Raw genomic sequence first — 26,441 nt, 5'->3', positions numbered from 1 at the left:
CTCCAGAGGGGTGCAGTGTCCACACTGGCCCCTTCTGCAGAGCCTGACACCCAGGAATGCACTCTAGGGGCTACAGTTCCATCCAGTCAGCTTCTGACCCTGCCCCATCCCTAGAAGCCCTTGCTAACCCAGTCTCCTCGTGTAAACCTTTCTCCAGGTTTACACTCCAGGCTGGGGTGGGCAAAGAGGGGCTCAGCTATAGGATGGGGAAATGGTGGGCTGTGCTAAGAGAGGATCTAAACCAACTGAGAGGGGGATGCCCCCTTCCACTCCTCTCACCCTTCTGTACCCCAAGAGACCTCAGGGTCAGGTGAGGGGCATTTATCTCAGGTCTCAGCCCACAGGAAACCTAAAGGACATTGCCCAAGAAGAGGCTCTTACAGAGACCCCAGCCAGCCCCCTCCCCACTCCAGGCTCCCCAAGATGTGGCTCCTCAGGTGGGCCATGTGCCCCACCCCACAGCCCCATCCTGCCCTGCCCACCACCCCAAGGCCGGCCCTGGGTCCCAGCGTCCCACCAGGCCCGCTGGGTGGAAGGTGGTCATGTTTCAGACTGCCGATGGCTTCCACTTCCCAGACAGGCCCAGATAGCCCCACCAGCAGCCGAGAGAGATTCCTCAATAGCCCAGTGGCTGCCAAGCCACCAAAGCAAACAGGACACCCCCCATGCATACACGCACAGCGGCCACCCCGCCTCACACACACCCTGAGCTGGGCAGAGCCGGTCTGGTTTCCCAGGCTGCCTGCGTCGCTCTCACCCCCTCTCACTCATCAATGCCCTGGACCACTCCTTCAGAAGCCCCTCCCCACGGAGCCCCTCTCCTTCTGCTCTTGAACCTGCCCTGGGCTGAGGCAGGGAGTGCTCCCCAAAAGGCATGGTGACAGGGACTCAGGGGCTGATTCTTAGAAACTTTTCCCAATACAAGGGGCTGTCCCATCCCTCCACCCTTAATCCTTTCGCCTCCTCCCTTCACGTCTTTCCAGGAGCCCCCGGCCTGGATGGAGTGGGCAGAACAGATTGGCAGGTGACAAGCTGATACCCAAACACTCAATAAACTATCCACCTCCCCCAGTCCCTCAGCCCACACTGCCCCAAACCAATGAACAGACCAGATCACACGAGGCATTGAACTTGGAGCAAAGCTTTAATAGCAGGCACCGGACAAACCCAGGAGGCCTCCTCAGTGAGGGGCTGCAGAAAGTAGATACAGAAAGACAACAGGTCATGGACCGGGGCCCAGATGGACACTCGGGGCATGGCAGTAGCATGCTGGGAGCTGGAGCTGATGGCTGTGCCATGGCCCTTGAGGTGGGGCTGTCACAGGCAGAAAGGGGCCTCAGTGGGTGGAGAGGTGGACCTGCTCACAGAAGGAGACCACCTCTCCAACCTGGACTTCCTCCGTGATGGCACACCTGGTGGCTGGTCACTGTGGCTGCAGGCGATGGAGGAGGGAGGCACAGGGAACGTCAGGCAGGAGCTCTTCCCCCCACCTGCCCCCGAGTCTGTGGTCCCCCCAGTCTCCCACACAGAAGGGTCCTCAGCCTCTCCCCTGCCTTGGGGTCCACACAGCAGGAGAGGGCAACTTCTTACCTTCCCGGGTGGGCTGCGAGGCCAGGGACAAGGAGTACTGAGTGGCCAGCCTGCAGGCAGAGGAGCACCCATCAGCCCAGGGATGCCAGCCAGCCCAGGCTCCTGCCAGCACTGCTGGCATGAAGCAGGACCTGGCAGAGGAGGTTCCCCCAAACTGGTGAAAAATCACAGTTGGGAATGCACAGAAATTAGCACAGGCCCAAGAATGAAAGGGCAGGGGTTCAGCGCAGCAGGAAGAAAAAAAAGAAACAGCACAGCAGTAGGCCTGGAGGCCCTCACCAGGAATTTACAAGGAGAAGCTGAGCAAGTGGTTTTTCCATATCCCAGAGGGCCCAACAAATAGACCCAATTAAAGCAGGAGAGACTGTCGTTAGACTATAGATGGACTTCACCATTTTCGGGGAGCAAAAAGCTGCAACGTGTGACTAAGCATGGAGACTCCAGGAAACTGTCAGCTGAAGGCCTGATCACCCTTCCCACCTGCAAACCCGACCACCACCCACCTTGCTCTTCACCCTGTGGCTGATGGTATCACCACTCACACAGTCATCGGAACCAGAAACCCAGGGCCATCAATGCCCACTCCTTCATATGTGTTCACCCGACACTTACTGAGTCCTGACTGTGAGCCACGCTTACCCTGAGATCCAGGCATCCAGTCCTGCTGTTTTGAGCTATAACCTCTCTTCTGCGTGCACCACCTTCCTTCCCCTGCTGCCCCACCCCCCCTCCACCCCGCAGGACTTCTCTGGCCAGACTCCCTACTCCAGCCCCCTGACGCATCTCTCTGGCCCCACCCTGCCCCCTCTGATCCATTTCTCCCTCTGCAGCCAGAGTGAATGTTCTAAAATATCTTGATGTTCATTCCCCTCTTCAGCTCCAAATCCCTCCATGGCTCCCCATTGCCTACGTGATCTAGTCCAGACGCTTTAACTTGGCATTCAAGGCTCCTCAGTCAGACTCCAGCCTGCATGGTCAGTTTCACCTCCTGCAGACCCCCCACACGTTCCCACATTCACACCTCCTGAACTTCGCTGGTGCTCAGACACCAACTTCTCCCTGGGTGAAGCGGGCCCCCAGCCCGCCCCAGCAGGTACCCAGGTGCACACTCACTGGGCGTCCTCAACCTCCAGCAAGCGGCGGTAGGTGTCAATTAGTTCAACTTCTATGGAAAAAGTAGGGAGGTATCTCAAAGAACTAAAAGTACAACTACCTTTCGACCCAGCAATCCCACTACTGGGTATCTACCCAAACGGAAAGAAATCATTATATAAAAAGGCACTGCACTCCCATGTTTAACGCAGCATAACTTACAACAGCAAGGTCATGGAACCAAGGTTAAGTATCCACCAGCGGTTCATTGAATAAAGAAAATGTGGTACATATACACCACAAAGTACTAGGCAGTCATAAAAAAGAACAAAATCATGTCCTTTGCAGCAACACAGATGCAGCTGAAGGTCATTATCCTAAGTGAATTAATGCAGAAACAGCCAAATATTGCATGTTCTCATGTATTAAGTGAGAACAATGGGTACACATGGACATGAAGATGGAGAGAATACACTCTGGGGACTCAAAAAGTTGGGGGGAAGAGTCGAAAACGTACCTACTGGGTACAACCTCCAATATTTGGGTGATGGGTATGCTAGAAGCTCAACCCCCCCATTGTGCATGTGATATACATATAACAAACAAGCACGTGTACCTTCTGAATCTAAAATAAAATAGAAAAAGAAAAAAGCCAAAGAAAAACATCCCGGTAATCCAGGGAGCAGCGGCTACTGCCTCCACTGCTCACTGCAGCCCGCAGGTTCCACGCCGGCAGCTCCTGCCTGCGGGGCAGTGGAGCTGCGGAGAATGGCGGGATGGGTTTAGGTGCCAGGGCCAGAGCCCAGGAGGGGCACTGAATAGGGGCCTGGCCGGCCTCTCCCTTGCACCGGAGCAGGGGTGCCTGGTGAAACGGGCAACCTGATGCTCTTTGGGCCCTGCCCATGTTCCCCTTCCATCCACCCTCCTTTGCATCTTTCTGTGCCTGGGGTCCCCATAGGAAGCGGTCACATCCAGACTCACCAGGCCTGAGATGCTGGAGGATGGAGAAGCGCTTGCCACGGGAAAAATCCTCCAGGAACACATGAACAAAACTTCGCCTGCACCTGGGACATCCTTCTCTACGGCTGGCCTATGAGGCAAGTGTTCTGCACACGCTCCTTGGCTAACTCCAATGCAGAGGAGCACATGAGCCCAACCTCCACGGCAGGTGCAGATCTTTGCCTCCCTTTTATAATGTCTGTATTCAAATGACATACCCTGGAAGCCTCTTTCTGATAGGATGAGAGCAGACTCTGTACTACAACACAGATTGGATAAGTCTCCAACTCTGATTAGTTAAGATTATCCAGTCAGAGCAGGAGACTATTATCCAATAAGAGTTGTCGAAAAAAGTTCCTTCTCACCCAATCAAAACCAAGCTTCCAAGATACAGCGGTTGCGTACAGCCGTTATAAAAGGGAGGCGAAGGCCCATTCCGCCATTTTCTCTTCGTGGAGGGTGGGTTTGCGTGGTCATCTGAGCTGTGGTCGTCATGGACCGGAAGCGTGTGCGGTGCGCCTGCCTTGAGGCCAGCATCAGGGAAGGGTGTCCCAGGTGCAGGCGAAGCTTCCTTCAGGTGCTCCTGGAGGACTTTTGGCTCGCAAGCGCTTCTCCATTCTCCCAACGTCTCGGGCCTGGTGAGTCTGGATGTGAGCGCATCCCACGGGGCCCAAGGCACAGAGAGAGAGAGGAACGGGGTGGAGGGAGGGAAGCGTGTGCAGGGGCCAGGAGCGCCAGGCTGCTCGGGCTTCCCGGCCCCCGCAGCCCACCAGGAGCTGTGGCCCCGCGCTCGTGCCAAGGCAGAGGCCCGCCCTCCTGCTGCTGGCGCTGTCACCTCCCTGTGCTCCTGCCTCCTGAGTCCCTGAGGGCCTCCTGTCATCTGGAACTGGAAATGTTAGTGAAGTGACGTTTTGTGAATATTTGTTGGCCTTTGCGTCTTTGTCTTCATTTTCAGTGCTGGCTTTTCTGTTGGGTCATTTGTATTCTTACGTTGATTTGAAGAATTTAAAAAGGTATTCTATAAATTAATCGTTTATGGGGTCGTTTGTAGTGCAGATAGTTGTTTCTTAGTCTGGTCATTGTACCTTAATTATATTTCACATTTCTTTCTTGCTGGTAAATAAGAAACTAATTGATTTTATAGATTGATTTTGTATCGTGTTACCTGGCTTAATTCACATATTCATAGCCACCATTTTTGGATTGTGGTGGGTTTTTCATGTACTTATGTACATGTAGTTATGTACTTAACGTACTTAAATACTTACGTACTTAGTGTCAGCCACGCGTGTGTCTCCATCCTTGTGCCTGAAGCCTGTATCTTCTCGCCAGTATCACCATCCCGTAATGACTGAAGCCCACGTCTGCCCTTGTGTATTGTCACCTGGTCTGTCCTCTGCCTGCACTTTATGCCTCCTGTCAGAAGTCTCCATTTCTTGGTCCTGCAGCCCGTGCCAGCCGTGTGAGTCTCCATCCTGTGTGCTTGCAGCACATTGCTTGCCTTGAATGTTGCCATCTCCTTAGCCTTCAGGCAGTAGCAGTCCTCCAGTGCCTCAATCCCTGTGTTTGCAGCCCATTCTGATGTTTTTGTCCGTCTGTCCCTTGAGCTTCTGCCCATGCCAGCTTATGTTTGCTACATTCTCTGTCCCCCTAATCCGTGTCCACAGTCAGTGTTTTCATCCATGCTTTTTGGGCCATGTCTGCACTCGTGTGTCTCCTTCCCCTGTGCCTTCAGCCCATTTCTGTCCTTTTTCTGGATCATTTCTCCCGGGAGACTATGCCCGAAACTCGTATCCCCAGTGTTTGTACGTGCAGCCAGTCTATTTCGTTGAGTATCTCCGTCTGTTGTTACTGCAGCAGAGGCCTGTCATTGAGTGTGCCTGCTTCCCATGCCTGTCTTCCTGTGTCTCCAGCCCTTGTCCATGCAGCCCACATTAGGACTCTTGTGACTCCACCCTTCAGCCTACAGCCACATCTACCTTCGGGTATCTTTATCTCTGTGCCCCCGCCCACGCCAACCTTCACCTACTCCTCTATCCTGCACCTGTACCCGTGTCAGTCCCTGGTGTGCCTCTCTGCCATGCAGCTGTAGCCAGCGAGCTCCCTTTCTGTCTGGATCCCCTGTGATTGTAGCCCAGGTCTTCTCTCCTGTGCCTGCAGCCCGTGTCTGCCCTTGAATGTCCCCATCCTCTGTGCTTGTCACCCATTGGCCAGGCCTAGCATGTTTCCACTCTGTGCCTACGCCCATGTCTGCCTCCAGGGTCTCCACTCATGGTGCCACAGTTTGGTTCCCGGTCCCTATCCTCCTGGGGTGGATTCTGGCATTGTGTTGGGAGGGAGAAGGTGACCCATGAAAGCGAAGCCTGGAATGATGTAATGGGCAAGGAGGCTGCCATTCAGCAGGCTGCACAGTGGCAGAGAAGACATGGCCAGTCAGAATCCTCCCTGCATCGGGGCACTCACGTGGGGCTGTGCCTGGTGTGGGGAGTAAGGGGAAGCTGGAGTAGGAGGTCTGGAGCCACCTGGCCCTCTTGGGCCTGAGACCCTCCCCACTGCAGGGGCTCCATCACTTCCCTGGTGGTCCTGCCTCCTGGGATCCTGCCCCGCAGTGTTTCTGCAGGGATCCTCTCACCTGGAACTTGCAGTGGCGGGTTTCATGTGAGGTAGAGTTTAGCAAATGTTTATTGGCTTCTGGGCCTTACTTTTCTTCATATGCTTTGCTCATTTTGTGCGTGTTTTTGTAGGGTCCTTTTTTTATATTTATTTGAAGGGTTTATCTTAAATCTGCAAATTGATCCTTTATTGGCTCATTTTTGTCATAGATACCTGTTCTCTAGTTTGATCATTATTTCCTGTTGGTTTCATACTAGTATATAGTAATCTGGTTGATAACAATAATGTATCCAGTAAGTTATTAATTGAAACAGTTTTGGGGTTTTCAGGGATTGTCTAGGCATGTAATAGTGTCATATACACATAATGACAATTTTTTTGGTTTAAAAATTAATCCTAATGCCTTTTTATTTCCTACTGTATTGTTTCTGCACTACAATGCTGATTAAAGAGTGATAGCAGGCATCCTCGTCTGGTCTTGCACTGGGGGAAAAAGCTTCCCATAATTCTCTGTTAGTTATGTTATTTGTTATTGGCTAGTATTAGACTTTATCAGATTTCATCAAATTAAGGAAGTTGCTTTTTTTTTTTTTTTTGAGATGGAGTCTTGCTCTTGTTGCCCAGGCTGGAGTCCAGTGGCTCGCTCTCAGCTCACTGCAACCTCCACCTCCCAGGTTCAAGCGATTCTCCTGCCTCAGCTTCCCAAGTAGCTGGCAGGGAGAACGCAGCTGCAGCCTAGACCTAGCCCAGATAGTAAATTAGCAGGGCTGGGAGTCTCTGTCATATCAGCAGTCATATGTCTTAAAACCAGAATCTACCCAGATTATATATATATATATATCTTGTATCTGCCGCTGCCATTACCTTCTTTTCACTTTATGTCAAAAAAAGGAAAAGAATCCCAGCACTGAGGCAGGAGGATTGCTTGAGCCCAGGAGTTTAAGTCTGCAGTGAGCTGTGATAGCACCACTCCACTCCAGCCTGGGTGACAGAGGGAGACCCTGTCTGAAAAAAAGAAAAGAAAAGAAAACCTGTCATGTTACTGACCAGTAATAGGGGCTCCCAAAGTATAAACTCGCCTCAGACCCCTGTTTGTTCTTCCTGCTACCCTGTCCGTTCTGCCTCTGCCCGGTTCCAAGGCTGGACCATACCATGAAGGAAGGCCCCTTGGTTACAGCCTCCCCAGCCCGTCAGCCATGCTGCCAAGAACACTGGAAAGAGTGAAAAGCTAGAGGGAGGTGGCTGCCTGCAGGAGGTTTAGCATAAAGGAAATAGGAATGGTAACAGGAAATTGAAGAAAACAGTTAAAAAGAGCAGTCATTCAAGAAGGACTCCACTGATGCCACCTGTGCTGTCCCCCACCTGACAGAAATGGACTGAGGCAGCTGCCAGAGTGGATATGCAAAGGCAATTCACATGTTCATTAGTGCCCTTTTATAATGTAACCTAGTCATAATGAGATTGCAGGGAAGAGATGGAAAATAAGATGTTTCCAATCTTGATCATAAGAATAGTATTTCCTGCTGGCGTGATTGTGTGTGTGTGAATATTTTGGATTAGTTTTCAAAACATTTTACATTTGATGAGACCCAAAACTCATTTTGCCTGGAGTAATTTTTATTCATTGTTAAATCTCTGTAAAGTTAGAAATATAAATATGTGTCTGCTTTATTTACTCTTCACAAAATATGGTGTCTAGACCTGTTTGTCTATGATGCCTCATAGGCTTGTTCTCTCAGAATTAGGAAGCCAAAAAAAAGTGGTGAAAGTCAGATGGTTCATAGTCTTTTTGAAAACCAGTAGCCATGCGCATTTTACTTAAAATAACTTTCTTTTTACCTCACCAAAGTACAGCATGATAGGTTATGTTCAATCCCTCTCTCTCTCCGTGTGTGTGTACATATATATGTATTTTATTTTAGACTGAGGGGGTACATGCGCAGGTTTGTTACATTGGTATATTGTGTGATGCCGAGGTTTGGGGTACAATTGATCCCATCACTCAAGTAGTGAGCATAGTATACAATGGTTAGCTTTTCAGGCCTTGTCCCCGACCCTGCCTCACCCCTTTCAGGGTCCCCAGTGTCTGTTGTTCCCATCTTTGTGTCTCTGTGTGCTCTATGTTTAGCTCCCGTTTATAAGTGAGAACATACAGTATTTGGTTTTCTGTTCCTGCCTTAGTTTGCTTAAGATAATGGCCTCCAGCTGCATCCATCTTGCTGCAAACGACATGGTTTCCTTCTTTTTTATGGCTGTGTAGTATTTCATGGTGTATATGTACCGTATTTTCTTTATCCAGTCTATCATTGATGGGTATTTAGGATCATTCCATGTCTTTGCTATTGTGACTAGTGTTGGAATAAGCATATGAGTACACATGTCTTTTTGGTACAATGATTTGTTTTCTTTTGGGTACGTATCCAGTAATGAGATTGCTGGGTCGAATGGTAGCTCTGTTTGAAGATCTTTGAGAAATCTCCAAACTGCTTTCTACGCTAGCTAAACTAATTTACATTTCCACCAACAGTGTATAAGTGCTCCCTTTTCTCTACAGCCTCACCACCATCTGTTATTTGTTTGACTTTTCAGTAGCCATTCTCACTAACGTGAGAAGGCATCTCGTTGTGGTTTTGATTTGCATTTCTCTGATGGTGAGTGATGATCAGCATTTTTTCATGTTTGTTGGCCACTTGTATGTCTTCTTTTGAGAAGTGTCTATTCATGTCCTTTGCCCATTTTTTAATGGGGTTATTTGTTTTTTGCTTGTTGATTTAAGTTTTTCTTATAGATTCTGGACATTAGATACATCGTTTGTGAATATTTCTCCCATTCTGTAAGTTGTCTGTTTACTCTGTTGATAGTTTTCTTTGCTGTGCAGAAGCTCTTTAGTTTAATTAGATTCCACCTATTTTGGTTGTTATTGCAATTGCTTTTGGGGACTTAAGCCAAAAATTCTTTGTCAAGGCCAATGTTGAGAAGGGTATTTCCTAGGTTTTCTTCTGTAATTTTAATAGTTTGAGGTCTTAACTGTTTTTTTTTTTTTTTGGGAGGGGGACGGAGTCTCGCTCTGTTGCCCAGGCTGGAGTGTAGTGGCGCAATCTCGGCTCACTGCAAGCTCCGCCTCCCGGTTTCACGCCATTCTCCTGCCTCAGCCTCCCAAGTAGCTGGGACTACAGGCACTCACCACCATGCCTAGCTAATTTTTTGTATTTTTAGTAGAGACGGAGTTTCACGTATTAGCCAGGATGGTCTTGATCTCCTGACCTCGTGATCCGCCTGCCTCAGCCTCCCAAAGTGCTGGGATTACAGGCGTGAGCCACTGCGCCCAGCCGATAAGAGTTTTTGAAAACAGAAATCAGTATGTATTTTATCAAATGATTTAGAGTACAAAATTTTTCTCTCTTAATGTGATACAACAACAAGAGAATGACTTCGAAAAATTTTCTAATGTAGAACCAGTCCTGCATTTCTGAGATTAATTCATTCAACAATTCATTCATTGAACAAATATTTATTGAATGCTTATTATGTACAAGTAGTGTTCTGAGCACTTGGAGGAGGAACAAAAGAGAATCAACAGAACAGCAATGAATAAAACAGAATCAAAATTCTTGGGCCATACCACCCGGAACAGGCCTGATCTCCCCTGCTCTCAGAAGCTAAGCAGGGTTGAGCCTGGTTAGTACTTGGATGGGAGGACTAGAGTGCCTACCTGCAGGAAGTACCCATTCTAGTTGGGGGGAAACAGAGAACTTTTGTTAAAACAATGTAAAGTATTCTGGAGAAAAATAAAACTTGGAAAGGGAATATGAAGAGAAGTGTGTTTGTGTGATTTTTTTTTTTTTTTTGAGAAGGGGTCTTGCTCTGCCACCCAGGCTGGAGTGCAGTGGCGTGATCTTGGCTCACTGCACCTCCTCCGCCTTCTGTGTTCCAGCGATTCTCCTGCCTCAGCCTCCTGATGAGTAGCTGGGATTACAGGTGTGTGCCACTACACCCGGCTAGTATTTGTATTTGTAGTAGAGACGAGGTGTCACCATGTTGGCCAGGCTGGTCTCGAACTCCTGACCTCAGGTGATCCAGCCACCTTGGCCTCCCAAAGTGCTGGGATTACAGGCATGAGCCACCATGTCCGGCCTGAAGTGTGTTTGCGTGATTTTTAAACATGGTGGTCAGGAAGGAAGTGCAGGAGAGAGCCAGGTGACTTCCTGGAAAAACATTCCAGACAGAGGGGACAGCAAATACAAAGGTTCTAAAGAAGCAAAATCTGGGCTGTTCAGGAAACAGAAAAGACAGCTGCAGAGCTGGAGTGGAGTGAGCAAGGGGAAAGGAGTGGGAGGTGATAATAGGCAGATCATGTAGGTCACTGGAAAGACTCTGGCTTTTAATCTGACAGATTAAAACGGGAATCACAACAGGGTTTTGAGCAGAGCAGGGACAGGATGGGAATTACACTTTAAAAGGATCCCTCTGACTGCTCTGTGGAGACTGTGCTAAGGTGGAGTGAAAACAGAACCAAAGAGACCAGTGAGGAGAATGCTGCAGTGATTCAGGTGAGAGAGGAAGATGGCCTGGACCAGGGGGGTAACAGGGGAGATGATGAGAGCTAACTGGATTTGGGGGTTGACTGGATCTGCAGAAAGATTGGATAGGGTGTGTAATAGAAAAGAGTCAAGAATGACTTCAAAGTTTTTGCCTCCAGGTTAGATTGGACATTAAGATGGTGGAGACTGCAGGAAAGCAAGTTTAGGGAGAAAAGTAGGAATTGACTTTTGAGCATATTGCCCATTTGAGATGCTATTTATGAGAGTTGGATTTATGAGTATGGAGTTCTGAGGAGAACTCCCACCCAGCAAGAGATAGAAATATGGGAGTCATCGGCTGGGTGCGGTGGCTCACACCTACAATCCCAGCACTTTGGCAGGCCAAGATGGGCGGATCACGAGGTCAGGAGATCGAGACCATCCTGGCTAACATGGTGAAACCCCATCTCTACTAAAGATACAAAAAAATTAGCCAGGCGTGGTGGTGGGTGCCTGTAGTCCCAGCTACTTGAGAGGCTGAGGCAGGAGAGTGGTGTGAACCCGGGAGGTGGAGCTTGCAGTGAGCTGAGGAGATTGTGCTACTGCACTCCAGCCTGGGGGACTGAGTGAGACTCCGTCTCCAAAAAACAAAGAAATATGGGAGTCATCAGTCTACAGGTGGTATTTAAAGCCACGAGGCAGTAGGAGTTTATGAGGGGAGCAAGTATAGGTAGAAAGGCCATCTAAAGACTGTACTCTGGGCCGGGCTTGGTGGCTCATGCCTGTAATCCCAGCACTTTGGGAGGCCAAGGCGGGTGGTTCACGAGGTCAGGAGTTTGAGACCAGCGTGGCCAATATAGTAAAACCCTGTCTCTACTAAAAAATACAACAATTTGCTGGGCATGGTGGCGTGTGCCTGTAGTCCCGGCTACTTGGGAGGCTGAGGCAGGAGAATCGCTTGAACCCAGGAGGCAGAGGTTGCATGAGCTGAGACCTCGCCATTGCACTCCAGCTTGGGTGACAGACAAGACTGCGTCTCAAAAAAAGACTGTACTCTGGGGCACTTCAAGGTCAAGAGATCAGGAGGATGAGGAAGAACCGGCAAAGGAGACTGAACCTGTGCCGCCAGAAGCAGCGGGAGAATCAGAGGAATGTGCTGAGAAAAGTTTTCTATTTTGTCTTTTTGAGACAGGGTCTCGCTGTCACTCAGGCTGGAGTGCAGTGGTACAATCATGGCTCACTGCAGCCTTGATTTCCCAGGCTCAAGTGATCCTACTGCCTCAGCCTCCTGAGTAGATGGGACTACAGGTGCATGCCATCACACTGGCTACTTTTTAGTTTTTGTAGAGATAGGGTCTTGTCATGTTGCCCAGGCTGATCTTGAACTCCTGGGCTCTCATGATCCTCCTGCCTTGGCCTCCCAAAGTGTTGGGATTACAGGTGTGAGCCACCACGCCTGGCTGAGAAAAGTATTTTTAAGAAGAGGGAGTGATTGGCCAGGTCAAATGCTGCTGAAAGACTGAATAAAAATAAGAAATGAACATTGACCATTGGATGTGGCAGTGCTGAGGTCATATCATGGAGTGACTGGGGTGAGAGTCTGTGGGAAGGACTCAGCGGAGAATGGGAGAAGACAAATGGAGTCAGCACGTAGACACAACGCTTTGAGAAGTTTTGTAGAGAATGGAAAGAAACAAATAGGATAGTAGTTGGGGGAGGAGTGAGGCTAAGTGACTTTACCACATGGGAGAAACGTCACTAAATTTATATGTTGTTGGGAGTGACCCAGTGAGGGGAGGGACTGATGGTGCAAGGGAGCAGGGGAGCCGCTGGGGCCCTGCCTGAGAAGCTGCAGATGGTGGATCCAGAGCTCCAGGGGAGGCCTGGCTTTGGCTCGGAGCCTGGACCGTCCATCCATGGTGAGAGGAGAGGACACAGAATTGGGACACAAACATAGGGAGGTGGGTGGTTTTGCCTGTGTGGAGAGGTGGAAGTTCACTCTTAAATGCTTCTCCCGGTTTCTGAATGATCAGAAGTGAGGTCAGCAGCTGAGGCTAAGGATGAAGGAGAAAGTGTTGGAGGTTTGAGGAAAGAGGAGAGAGTCTGAATAGCTTTTCTGGAGAGAAAGCAAGAGAGAGAGAAAGAGGGAGAATGGTCAACAGCAACATAGTAGGATTCTTAGGAAGCAAAAAGGGCTGCGTGATCATGAATTTTGAAGCGAGATTGTTTATTCTCCAGACACACTGAGCTGAATGGGTGCAGGCTCCATCTTGTAAACTTTTGCTCTTTTTGTTGACCTTTTGCACAGAACCAATATTTTGCTTTAGGCCAGGCGCGGTGGCGCCTGCCTGTAATCCCAGCACTTTGGGAGGCCAAGGTGGGCGGATCACCTGAGATCAGGAGTTTGAGACCAGCCTGACCAATATGGTGAAACCCCGTCTCTAATAAAAATACAAAAATTAGCTGGGCCTGGTGGCGCGCACCTGTAGTACCAGCTACTCAGGAGGCTGAGGCGGGCGAATCGCTTGAACCCGGGAGGCAGAGGTTGCAGTGAGCCGAGATCGCATCACTGCACTCCAGCCTGGGCGACAGAGCAAGACTCCATCTCAAAAAAGACCAAAAAAAAAAAATTGCTTTATTGACCAGGTCAAACATCCTCCCTTTCACTTCTGCTTTTATTAATTATTTCTTTGAGGTCTCCCATCTTTGAGAGTTGAACATTTGGCTTCTTTATTATCAGGGTTTTTTTTTTTTCTTTTTTTTGAGACATAGTCTTGCTCTGTCGCCCAGGCTGGAGTGCAGTGGTGCGATCTTAGCTCAGTGCAAGCTGTGCCGCCTGGGTTCAAGCGATTTTCCTGCCTAAGCGTCCCGAGTAGCTGGGACTACAGGCACAGGCCACCACGCCCAGCTAATTTTTTTTTTTTTTTTTTTTTGAGATGGAGTCTCACTGTGTCACCCAGGCTGTTGCGCAGGCTCGTAATCCCAGCACTTTGGAAGGCCGAGGTGGGCAGATCACTTGAGCCCAGGAGGTTCAAGACCAGCCTGGGCAACACGGCAAAACCCCATCACTGCCAAAAGTACAAAAAAATTAGCCTGATGTGGTCGTGTACACCTGTGGTCCCTGCTACTTGGGAGCCTGAGGTGGGAGGATCTCTTAAGCCTGGGTGCAGAGGTTGCAGTGAGCAGAGATCGCGCCACTTGTATTCCAGCTTGGGAGATGGAGTGAGGCCCCGTCTCAAAAAAAAAAAAAGGCGTGTCTTTTATCTGAGTCTTTTAAAGCATCCTTTGAAAGAGTTTTATATTTTTCCTCATAAAGATTTTGTGCATTTGTGTTAGGTTAATTCCAGGATACACAATAATTTCTGGTGCTATTGTGTCATATCTTAATTCACATTTTCTCATTACTTATTGAATCAATAGTATCAGTTACATCACTTATGTATGGCTGCATAATAAACCACTCCCTAATCTCAGTGAATAAACACAACCAGGCCAGGCACAGTGGCTCACAGCTGTAATCCCAGCACTTCGGGAGGCCAAGGTGGGCAGATCACCTGAGGTCAGGAGTTCGAGAACACCCTGGCCAACATGGTGAAATCCCATCTCTACTAAAAATACAAAAAAATGAGCCAGGCGTGGTGGTGGGCGCCTGTAATCCCAGCTGCTCGGGAGGCTGAGGCAGGAGAATCGCTTGAACGAAGGTGAAGGTTGCAGTGAGCCGAGATTAGGCCGCTACACTCCAGCCTGGGCTACAGACAGAGCAAGACTCCATCTCAAAAAAAAAAACCACAACCATGTTATTACTCATGATTCTGGGGGGTCAGAGTTTCAGGCAGCTCTCTGCGGAAAGTGCTTCACATGACATCAGTGGGGTGACTGGACTGTCTTAGAGGCTTCAAGATGGCTTCATTCACATGTTTGAGGGCCTGGTGGTGGGCAGGAAATCAAAGGCACATTGCAAAGGGATGGATCCAGAGAGGCATGATTCACTGGGGATAGTTTTTAATATTTTACCTTAGTGAGGAGGAACACTGTATTGGTTAGATTTATGTGTCAACTTGACTGGGCCATGGGGTGCCCAGGTATTTGGTCACACATTATTCTGGGTGTTTCTGTGAGGGTGTTTTTGGGTGAGCGTAACATTTAAATTGGTAAACTGAGTCAAGCAGATTGCCCTCCATAATGTGGGTGGGCCTCATCCAATAAGTTGAAGGCCTGATCAGAACAAAAGGCTCACCATCCCCCAAGTAGGAGAATTCTGCCTGATGGCCTTGGCCTTTGAAATGAGTCATTGGCTCTTCCTGGTTCTACAGTAGCTTCCTGACTTTAGACTTAAACTGAGACATTGACTCAGACTTGGGCTGATTTGGATTTGCCAGCCTCCATAATCACATAAGCCAATTCCTTCTAATAAATCCTTTTTTATTCCTTATGAATGAATGAATGCACCCTAGTGACTGTTTCTCTAGAGACCCCTGACTATTAATCTTTTTTGTTTTTTTTAGATGGAGTCTCACTCTGTTGCCCAGGCTGGAGTGCAGTGGCACAATCTCAGCTCATTGCAACCTCTGCCTCCCAGGTTCAAGCGCTTCTCCTGCCTCAGCCTCCCAAGTAGCTGGGACTACAGGCATGTGCCACCACGCCCAGCTAATTTTTGTATTTTTAGTAGAGACGGGTTTTCACCATGTTGGCCAGGATGGTCTCGATCTCTGGACCTTGTGATCTGCCCGCCTCAGCCTCCCAAAGTGCTGGGATTACAGGCATGAGCCACCATGCCTGGCTATTAATTTTTTAAGTGATCATTTACACAGCAATGTTGGTGAACTTTCTTATTCATAAATTTTTTGCTTCCCTAATAAACCTTATAACTCTAATTTATTTTTCTTGCCTTATAATGATGGCAAAGACTTCCAATACTACAATTAAATGTAGCTTTGACAATGGCTATCTTTGCCTTTTTTCCCCAATTCAAAGCAAAATGAGTGAAATTTCTCAGCTAACCATAATGTCTTTCTGTAGGTTTTTAGTAGATGTCAAGTTAAGGGTATTCTGTTCCTAACTTTCTGATAGTTTTTTTTAACCATAAATAGCTGTTTACCTTTGCCAAATGCTTTTTCTGCATTTACTGAGATAACTGTATGTTTTGCTTTTATATTGCTTAATTTTCTAATGTCAAATTATTTTGATGGGCCTGACTTTTGTCCTCTTTTCTATTTGATTTACTAACATTTTATTTAGAATTTTACCATCTTTGTTGATAAGTAAAATGAGCCTAATTTTATTTTCTTTTACTGTTTTATATGACTTTAGAATCAAGTTTATACCTGCTCCACAGAATGATTTGGGTAACTTTCTATTTTTATTTTCTGGAACAACTTGCACAAGACATGAGGTTTTATTCCTTCCAAGTTTGGTGAAACTTACCTATGGAATTATCAGGATCAGAGAATTTGAGGGTTGTGGAGGATATCTTGATTGCCAATTTCTTTCTTTCTTTTTTTTTTTTTTTTTGAGACAAGGTTTTGCTCTGTTGCCCAGGCTGGAGTGCAATGGCGCGATCTCAGCTCACTGCAACCTCTGCCTCCTGGGTTCAAGCAATTCTCCTGCCTCAGCCTCCCAAGTAGCTGGGATGACAGGCCTGCACTACCACGCCCAGCTAATTTTGAATTTTTAGTAGAGACAGGGTTTCACCACGTTGGTCAGGCTGGTCTCCAACTCCCAACTGTTATGTGCGTCCATGTGAAGAGAGTCCACCAACAGGCTTTGTGAGAGCAACAAGGCTGTTTATTTCACTTGGGTGCAAGTGGGCTGAGTCCACAAAGAGAGTCAGCAAAGGGAGATAGGGGTGGGGCAGCTTTATAGGATTTGGGTAGGTAGTGGAAAATTACACTTAAAGGTGGTTATCTCTTGTGGGCGGGGGAGGGGTCACAAGGTGCAGGGTTGGGAGATCATGAGACTCATTGTCCAGGGGAGGAATGTCACAAGGTCGATTGATTAGTTGGGGTGGGGCATGTATATGTGCACGTCACAGGGATTATGATGGCTTAGCTTGGGCTCAGATGTCTGACATTGAGGATCCTTCTTTATCTTCCTCTGATGCCCTTCTATGAGAATGAATCTGTTTTGGAAGAAAACGCAATTAAGATTCTCCATCACAACAACCATTAGCTCCAAATCTGTATTCATTCCTTTTATTCATTATAAGTCTCATCTACCCGATGAGATAACTTTTTTGAAGACAGGAATTGTATGCTGTTTAACAGTGCCTTGATTCTTCCACAGTTCAGTCATCCTTGCTACCTTGCAGGGGACTGGTTCTAGGATACTGCTTCCACAGCATACCAGAATCTGTGGATGTTCAATCCCTTACATATAATGGTGCAGTATTTGCACATAACTAACACACATCCCCCCATATACTTTATTTACTTACTTAGAGACAGGATCACCCTCTGTTGCTCAGGCTGGAGTGCAATGTCACAGTCACAGCTCACTGCAGCCTCAACCTCCTGGGCTCTAGTGATCTGCCCACCTCAGCCTCTTGAGTAGCTGGGACTACAGGTGCATACCACCACACTGGCTAATTTTTTATTTTTATTTTTAGTAAAGACAAGATCTCACTATGCTGCCCAGGTTGGCCTCCCAAACAAAGTGTTGGGATTACAAGTGTGAGCCACCGTGCCTGGTCCCATGTACTTTAAGTCATCACTAATAAAATGTATAGATATTGTACAATGGTGACAGTTGTTATATTGTACTTTCTATTTGTATTTTTATTGTTTCTTTTTTCAAATATTCAGCCTCATCTAGTTGAATCTGAAGATGTGGACCTGCTGATGAAGAGGGCTGATTGTATCTAACTTAGGGTCTTGCATGCAGCTGGCACTTAATACATTTTATGGACTGTTTTAGCTAACATTCAACAGACAATTCCTAATAATAATTAAAAAAAAAAACTCTTAAAAGTAGGAAATAAAGGAAACCTGAGTCCTTCCTCTAAAGTGGCATGAAAACCAGCCTGGAAAGCATAGAAACCTTAGAAAGCATGGAAACCTTATCTCTACAAAAAAAATTTTAAAATTAGCTGCTTGCCTGTATTCCCAGCCACTCAGGAAGCTGAGGCAGGAAGATCCTTTAAGCCCAGGAGTTTGAGGTTACAGTGAGCTAGATCACACCATTACTCCCCAGCCTGGGTGACAACAAGGCCCTGAGAAAGAAAAACAAAGAAAGGAAAGGAAAAAAAGGGAAAGGAAAGGAAGGAAAGAGTATAAGTATTGAAAAGGAAGAGACAAAACTATCATTATTTGCATATGAAATGATAAATGTTAGACAGCCTAAGAAGCCTGAGAGAATCAACTAAGATTTTACTGGAAGTAATATGATAATTCAGTATGGTATGTCAGCCTGGGTGACACAGTGAGATCATGTCTCAAATTTTTTTTTATCTACATAAGCAGAATAGGCACAAAAAATTATCTAAAATATCTTTTTTTATTAATTTTTTTTTTTAAGACAGTCTCGCTCTTGTCAACCAGGCTGGAGTGCAGTGACACGATCTCAGCTCACTGCAACATCTGCCTTCCCGGGTTCAAGCGATTTTCCTGCCTCAGCCTCCCTAGTAGCTGGGATTACAGGTGCCTGCCACCATGTCTGGCTAATTTTTGTATTTTTAGTAGAGACGGGGTTTCACCATGTTGGCCAGGCTGGTCTCAAACTCCTGACCTCAAGTGACCCGCCTGCCTCAGCCTCCCAAAGTGCTGGGATTACAGGCATGAGCCACCATGCCTGTTCCTGGGCATCTTTTTAAACTGCAGGCACTGATTCAGTAGGTCTGAGCTGCGGGCTGAGACCCAGTACTTGTCTAATAGGCTTCCTCTGAAGCCAGGCTGCAATTCTGCATCACAATTTGAAGAGCAGGTTCAAGACCAGTGTATCTTCTGCCATTTCAAACTACTCAAAAATCCTTCCTCCTATCTCAAGGTCTGTCTCAATGTAATTCCAATTGCATCCCCACCACACTGGTCCTGGCTACTTCCTGTAGAGCAACATGGAACAAATTTAATTGACCTGAACTTGATAGCTTATCAGCTATGTTAAGGCAGCTAGCTGTTAGGGTCCCCTGAGTTTTCTTTTTTCTTTTCTTTTGAGACAGGGTCTCACTCTGTCACCCAGGCTGGAGTGTAGTGGCACAATCTTGGCTCCCAGGTTCAAGTGATTCTAATGCCTTAGTCTCCCCAGTAACTGAGACTACACGTGTGCGCCACCACACCTGGGTAATTTTTGTATTTTTTTAGTAGAGATGGGTTTTTGCCATGTTAGCCAGGCTGGTCTCAAACTCTCAGCCTCAAGCGATCCGCCCACCACAGCCTCCCAAAGTGCTGGAATTATAGGCGTGAGCCACTGCGCCCAGCCGACAATTAGACATCTTTGAAAGAAAGACACTATAGCAGTTGATGATAACACAGAAGTTTTTAGTTTTAGTTTATTGAAGTTAACCTTCTTCTGACTATGTAACCACTTATCCTCCTCTTTCAATTCATCTAATATGGGGTGATATAATATGCGATATTACCAATATAATTCTAATATATGCTTTTTGTGGAAAATTCAGAAAACATCGAAGCTAAACATGAAAATCTGCCAGGCAAGGTGGCTTACCCCTGTAATTCCAGCACTTTGGGAGGCCAAGGCAGGCAGATCACTTGAGACCAGGAGTTTCAGACAAGCCTGTCCAACATGGCAAAACCCTGTCTCTACTAAAAATGCAAAACAGCCTGGCATGGTGTTGCACACCTGTAGTCCCAGCTACTCGGGAGGCTGAGGCAGGAGAATCGCTTGAACCCAGGAGGTGGAGGTTGCAGTGAGCTGAGATTGTGCCATTTCACTCCAGAAGCCTGGGCGACAGAATGAGACAAAAAAAAAAAAAAGAAAGAAAGTTGAAAATGAAAATCTCATATGATGCCATCATCTAGTGGCAACTACTATTGATGTTGGGTATATTTCTTTTATTTCTTTTCTATTTGCATATTTTATCTTGCTAAAACTCAATATCTTACCTGTTTTAACAATAGATGTTCATTACAGAAAAAGTGGAAAATATAAATATGCCAAAGAAGAAATAGAAATCCCCATGGTCCCATTACCTAGAAACAACCTCTAGTTACATTTTGATGTGTTTCCTTAAAGATGTTTAAATTGGCCAGGCACAGTGGCTCACACCTATAATCCCAGCACTTTGGGAGGCCAAGGCAGGTGGATTACCTGAGGTCAAGAGTTCGAGACCAGCCTGACCAATATGGTGAAACCCCATCTCTACTAAAAATAAAAAAATTAGCTGGGCATGATGGTGGGTGCCTGTAACCCCAGGTACTCGGGAGAAGCTGAGGCAGGAGAATTGCTTTAACTCAGGAGGCGGAGGTTGCAGTGAGCCGAGATTGTGCCACTACACTGCAGCCTGGGCGACAGAGTGAGACTGTCTCAAAAAAAAAAAAAAAAAAAGAAAGAAAGAAAGAAAGAAATGGGGGATATATATTGTATACACATTAAAAAGATAGTAAGGAAATACTAAAACTAGTTCTACATAAATTCAACAACTTAGATGAAATGGACCAATACCTCAAAAAAATGAAAATAATCTACCACAATTCATCCAATATGAAATGGATAATAAGAACAGCCTTATGGCTATTAAGAAAATTAAATTTGTAATTAAAAAATTCACAAACAAGAAGTCTCCAGACTCAAATGATTTCACTAGACAATTCTACCAGTTAAAAAATAATTAACACCGCCAGGCAAGGTGGCTCACACCTGTGATTCCAGCACTTTGGGAGGCCGAGGCTGGTGGATCACAAGGTCCAGAGATCGAGACCATCCTGGCCAACATGGTGAAAACCTGTCTCTACTAAAAGTACAAAAATTAGCTGGGCATGCTGGCACGCGCCTATAATCCCAGCTACTAGGGAGACTGAGGCAGGAGAATCACTTGAACCCGGGAGGCAGAGGTTGCAGTGAGCCAAGATCATGCCACTGCACTCCAGTGGGGGTGACACAACAAGACTCCGTCTCAAAAAAAAAATAATAATAATAACACCAATCCTACCCAAACTCTTTCAGAAAATAGAAAAGAACATTGCTTAATCATTTTAAGAAGTTAATATTTACTCTGACACCAAAACCAAAGGAAGCACACACAAAAAAGGCGAAAACTGCCAAACAATACCCATCATAAATAAAGATGCAAAATCCTTAACAAAATATTAGCAAATAGAATTAATATATGAGAATTACACAACATGACAAAGGGGGGTTTATTCCAAGGATACATAGCTGATTTGGTATTTGAAAATTAAAAGGCTAAAAGAAAAAAATAATGTCAATTAATTTCAGAAAAAAAGTATTTGACAAAATTTAACACCAACTCATAATAAAATTCAGGTAAAATAGGTATATGGGGGCCAGTCGCGGTGGCTCACACCTGTAATCCTAGCACTTTGGGAGGCCAAGGCGGGGGGGGGGGTGTGGATCATGAGGTCAGGAGTTCAAGACCAGCCTGGCCAAGATGGTAAAACCCCATCTCTACTAAAACTACAAAAGTTAACCAGGCGTGGCCGGGTGTGGTGGCTCACGTCTGTAATCCCAGCACTTTGGGAGGCCAAGACAGGCAGATCATGAGGTCAGGAGATCGAGACCATCCTGGCTAACACAGTGAAACACCGTCTCTACTGAAAATACAAAAAAAAAAAAAAAAAAAAAAATTAGCCGGGCTTGGTGGTGGGTGCCTGTAGTCCCAGCTACTCGGGAGGCTGAGGCAGGAGAATGGTGTGAACCCAGGAGGCGGAGCTCACAGTGGGCCGAGATTGTGCCACTGCACTCCAGCCTGGGCTGTTACAGAGTGAGACTCCGTCTCAAAAAAAAAAAAAAAAAAAAAAACCCAGGCGCAGTGGCAGGCGCCTGTAATCCCAGCTACCTGGGAGGCTGAGGCAGGAGAATCGCTTGAACCTGGGTGGCAGAAGTTGCTGTGAGCTGAGATTGTGCCACTGCACTCTAGCCTGGGTGACAGAGTAAGACTTCCTCTCAAAAAAAAAAAAAAGTATGAAAGGTATATGGGGAGAATTTCCTCAATTTGATTAAAAAAAAAAAAACCTGCCAAAAAATTACAGTTAACATTATAAAGTGCTGGGATTACAGGCACGAGCCACTGCACCCAGCCATCTTTTTTTTTGTTTTTGAGACAGTCTTAGTCTGCTGCCCAGGATGGAATGCAGTGGTGCTGGAATGCTGAAGGGGGCCTGCCCCTCCACACCTGTGGGTATTTCTCGCAAGGTGGAGATGAGAGACTGAGAAAAAAAATAAGACACAGAGACAAAGTATAGAGGAATAAAAGTGGGCCCAGGGGACCAGCGCTCAGCAAGCAAGGGCCTGCACCAGCACTGGTCTCTGAGTTCCCTCAGTATTTATTGATCACTATCTCTACCATCTCGGCGAGGGGGATGTGGCAGGACTATAGGGTAATGGTGGGTAGAGGGTCAGCAGGAAAACATGTGAGCAAAGGACTCTGTGTCATAAACAAGTTTAAGGAAAGGTGCTGTGCCTCGATGTGCACATAGGCCAGATTTACGTTTGACTTCACGCAAACATCTCAGTGCAGTAAAGAGCAGTACTGCTGCCAGCACGTCTCACCTCCAGCCATAAGGCGGTTTTCTCCTATCTCAGTAAATCGAATGTACGATCGATCGGGTTTTACACCGGAACATTCCATTCCCAGGGATGAGCAGGAGACAGATGCTTTCCTCTTATCTCAACTGCAAAGAGGCCTTCCTTTTTCACTAATCCTCCTCAGCACAGACCCTTTACGGGTGTCGGGCTGGGGGACAGTCAGGTCTTTCCCTTCCCACAAGGCCATATCTCAGGCTGTCTCAGTGGGGGGAAACCTTGGACAATACCCAGGCTTTCTTGGGCAGAGGTCCCTGTGGCCTTCCGCAGCGCGTTGTGTCCCTGGGTACTCAAGACTGGAGAATGGCGATGACTTTTACCAAGCACACTGCCTGCAAACACATTTTTACCAAGGCACATCCTGCACAGCCCTAAATCCATTAAACCTTGAGTCAATATAGCACATGTTTCTGCGAGCACAGGGTTGAGGCTAGGGTTACAGATTAACAGCATCTCAAGGCTTTCGGGGGACCAGCCCTGATAATCATGTAGGTTCTTTTCTATTTTTCCTAAGCGTCGGCTGGCTTGAGAAATAAAGGGACAGAGTACAAAAGAGAAATTTTAAAGCTGGGCGTCCGGGGGAGACATCAAACGTTGGTAGGATCCGTGATGCCCCACAAGCCACAAAAACCAGCAAGTTTTTATTAGGGATTTTCAAAAGGGGAGGGAGTGTGCAAATAGGTGTGGGTGACAGACATCAAATACTTAACAGGGTAATAGAATATCACAAGGCAAGTGGAGGCAGGGTGAGATCACAGGACCACAGGACTGAGGCAAAATTAAAATTGCTAATGAAGTTCCGGGCACTATTGTCACTGATAACATCTTATCAGGAGACAGGGTTTTGAGATCAATTGGTCTGACCAAAATTTATTAGGCAGGAATTTCCTCTTTCTAATAAGCCTGGGAGTGCTATGGGAGACTGGAGTATATTTCATCTCTGCAGTTTCGACCATAAGAGACAGGCACACCTGGGGGGGCTGTTTATAAGTCTATACCTCCAGGCGCGTATTCTCTTCCTCAGGGACGTTCCGTGCTGAGAAAAAGAATTCAGCGATATTTCTCCCATTTCTTTTGAAAGAGGAGAAATATGGCTCTGTTCTGCCCGGCTCACCAGCGGTCAGAGTTTAAGGTTATCTCTCTTGTTTCCTAAACATTGCTGTTATCTTGTTCTTTTTTCAAGGTGCCCAGATTTCATATTGTTTAAACACACATGCTCTACAATTTGTGCAGTTAATGCAATTATTACAGGGTCCTAAGGCGATATACATCCTCCTCGACTGGCAGGATTAAGAGATTAAAGTAAAGACAGGTTGGCTGGGCGCGGTGGCTCACGCCTGTAATCCCAGCACTTTTGGAGGCCGAGGTGGGTGGATCACGAGGTCAGGAGATCGAGACCATCCTGGTGAACACGGTGAAACCCCGTCTCTACTAAAAATACAAAAAATTAGCTGGGCATGGTTGGGGGCGCCTGTAGTCCCAGCTGCTCAGGAGGCTGAGGCAAGAGAATGGCCTGAACCCAGGAGGCGGAGCTTGCAGTGAGCCGAGATTGTGCCACTGCACTCCAGCCTGGGCCACAGAGCGAGACGCCCTCTCAAAAATAAATAAATAAATAAAAAATAAAAAAATAAAGACAGGCATAGGAAATCACAAGGGTATTGACTGGGGAAGTGATAAGTGTCCATGAAATCTTTACAATTTATGTTTAGAGATTGCAGTAAAGACAGGCATAAGAAATTACAAAAGTATTAATTTGGGAAACTAATAAATGTCCATAAAATCTTCACAATCCATGTTCTTCTGTCATAGCTTCAGCCGGTCCCCCCATTTGGGGTCCGTGACTTCCCACAACACGAGGCAGCAGAATTTTTCTTAGTACAGATAAAAATGGAGTTTCTTTTATTTATTTATTTATTTTTTATTATTATTATACTTTTAAGTTTTAGGGTACATGTGCGCAATGTGCAGGTTAGTTACATATGTATACATGTGCCATGCTGGTGCGCTGCACCCACCAACTCATCATCTAGCATTAGGTATATCTCCCAATGCTATCCCTCCCCCCTCCCCCCACCCCACAACAGTCCCCAGAGTGTGATGTTCCCCTTCCTGTGTCCATGTGTTCTCATTGCTCAATTCCCACTTACGAGTGAGAATATGTGGTGTGTGGTTTTTTGTTCTTGCGATAGTTTACTGAGAATGATGATTTCCAGTTTCATCCATGTCCCTACAAAGGACATGAACTCATCATTTTTTATGGCTGCATAGTATTCCATGGTGTATATGTGCCACATTTTCTTAATGCAGTCTATCATTGTTGGACATTTGGGTTGGTTCCAAGTCTTTGCTATTGTGAATAATGCCTCAATAAACATATGTGTGCATGTCTTTATAGCAGCATGATTTATAGTCCTTTGGGTATATACCCAGTAATGAGATGGCTGGGTCAAATGGTATTTCTAGTTCTAGATCCGTGAGGAATTGCCACACTGACTTCCACAATGGTTGAACTAGTTTACAGTCCCACCAACAGTATAAAAGTGTTCCTATTTCTCCACATCCTCTCCAGCACCTGTTGTTTCCTGACTTTTTAATGATTGCCATTCTAACTGGTGTGAGATGGTATCTCACTGTGGTTTTGATTTGCATTTCTCTGATGGCCAGTGATGGTGAACATTTTTTCATGTGTCTTTTGGCTGCATAAATGTCTTCTTTTGAGAAGTGTCTGTTCATGTCCTTTGCCCACTTTTTGATGGGGTTGTTTGTTTTTTTCTTGTAAATTTGTTTGAGTTCATTGTAGATTCTGGATATTAGCCCTTTGTCAGATGAGTAGGTTGCGAAAATTTTCTCCCATTTTGTAGGTTGCCTGTTTGCTCTGATGATAGTTTCTTTTGCTGTGCAGAAGCTCTTTAGTTTAATTAGATCCCCAAAATGGAGTTTCTTATGTCTTCCTCTTTCTACATAGACACAGTAACAGTCTGATCTCTATTTCTTTCCCCCACAGAATGCAGTAGCATGATCATGGCTCACTGCAACCTTGACCTCTGTGGGCTCAGGTGATCCTCCTATCTCAGCCTTCCGAGTAGCTGGGCCTATAGGTGCATGCCACCACTCTCAGCTAATTTTTTGTAGATATGAGGTTTCGCCATGTTGCCCACATTGGTTTCAAACTCCTGAGCTCAACTGATTCCTCTGCTTCACCCTCCCAAAGTGCTAGGATTACAGGCATGAGTCACCATGCCCAGTCCTTGAATGGTTTAAAGTGTTATTCTTATCTGAATATTTGTTTTAAACAATAGTATTTAAACTTACAAGAAAGCCTAAATACAAACCTCTGCATGTTAACCCTGTATACATTTTTCTATGCTGTCACTTACATTTTTGAATGTACTGCTTTAAACTTCAAAACAAGCAGTCTCCCCCAGGTCTCCCATCACCTTCTGAAATCCTAACTTATATTAACTAATATAAAGCTACAAATTATGTTAGTTGGGTGGCTGGGAACAAAGAATGTGCCATAAAAATAAGGCAAATGTGAATGTGTACATCAGTTTGCTAAGTTTTTTGCCACTGTTCAGCCTCTTAAATTGTGGTAGCAGCTATTGTTCACATTGATTTGTATATATCTGTAGTACAAGGAAGCATTTCTAAAGGACCTTGCTCATTGTTCTGCACAAAATAGCCACTTAATATTTGTTGAATGAATTGCTGGCACTATCTCTGGTATTTTTATTTTATTTATTTATGTATTTATTTTTGATATGGAGCCTCATTCTGTTGCCCAGGCTGAAGTGCAGTGGCGTGATCTTGGCTCACTGCCACCTCTCGGGTTCAAGCGATTCTCGTGCCTCGGCCTCCCTAGTAGCTGGGACTACAGGCATGTGCCATCACGCCTGGCTAATTAATATATAC

At 46.3% G+C, this 26,441-nt stretch overlaps 1 protein-coding gene across 1 annotated transcript in view; it reads left to right on the top strand.

Annotated features, from left to right (window-relative positions):
• The first annotated feature begins 4,166 nt into the window (after positions 1–4,166).
• The window catches only part of LOC115934550 (WD repeat domain phosphoinositide-interacting protein 3-like), a 56,343-nt gene continuing 34,068 nt past the window's right edge, over positions 4,167–26,441 (top strand). Inside the window, exon 1 of the mRNA XM_055388618.2 lies at positions 4,167–4,319. The gene's annotated coding sequence lies outside the window, so the exon portion shown is untranslated. The remainder of the gene's footprint in view (positions 4,320–26,441) is intronic.

The sequence above is a fragment of the Gorilla gorilla genome, chromosome 4 (assembly GCF_029281585.2).
Source record: "Gorilla gorilla gorilla isolate KB3781 chromosome 4, NHGRI_mGorGor1-v2.1_pri, whole genome shotgun sequence".
NCBI classification, from domain to species: domain Eukaryota; kingdom Metazoa; phylum Chordata; class Mammalia; order Primates; family Hominidae; genus Gorilla; species Gorilla gorilla.
Note: the sequence above shows the minus strand (reverse complement) of the source record. Positions and strands in the feature narration are given on the sequence as shown.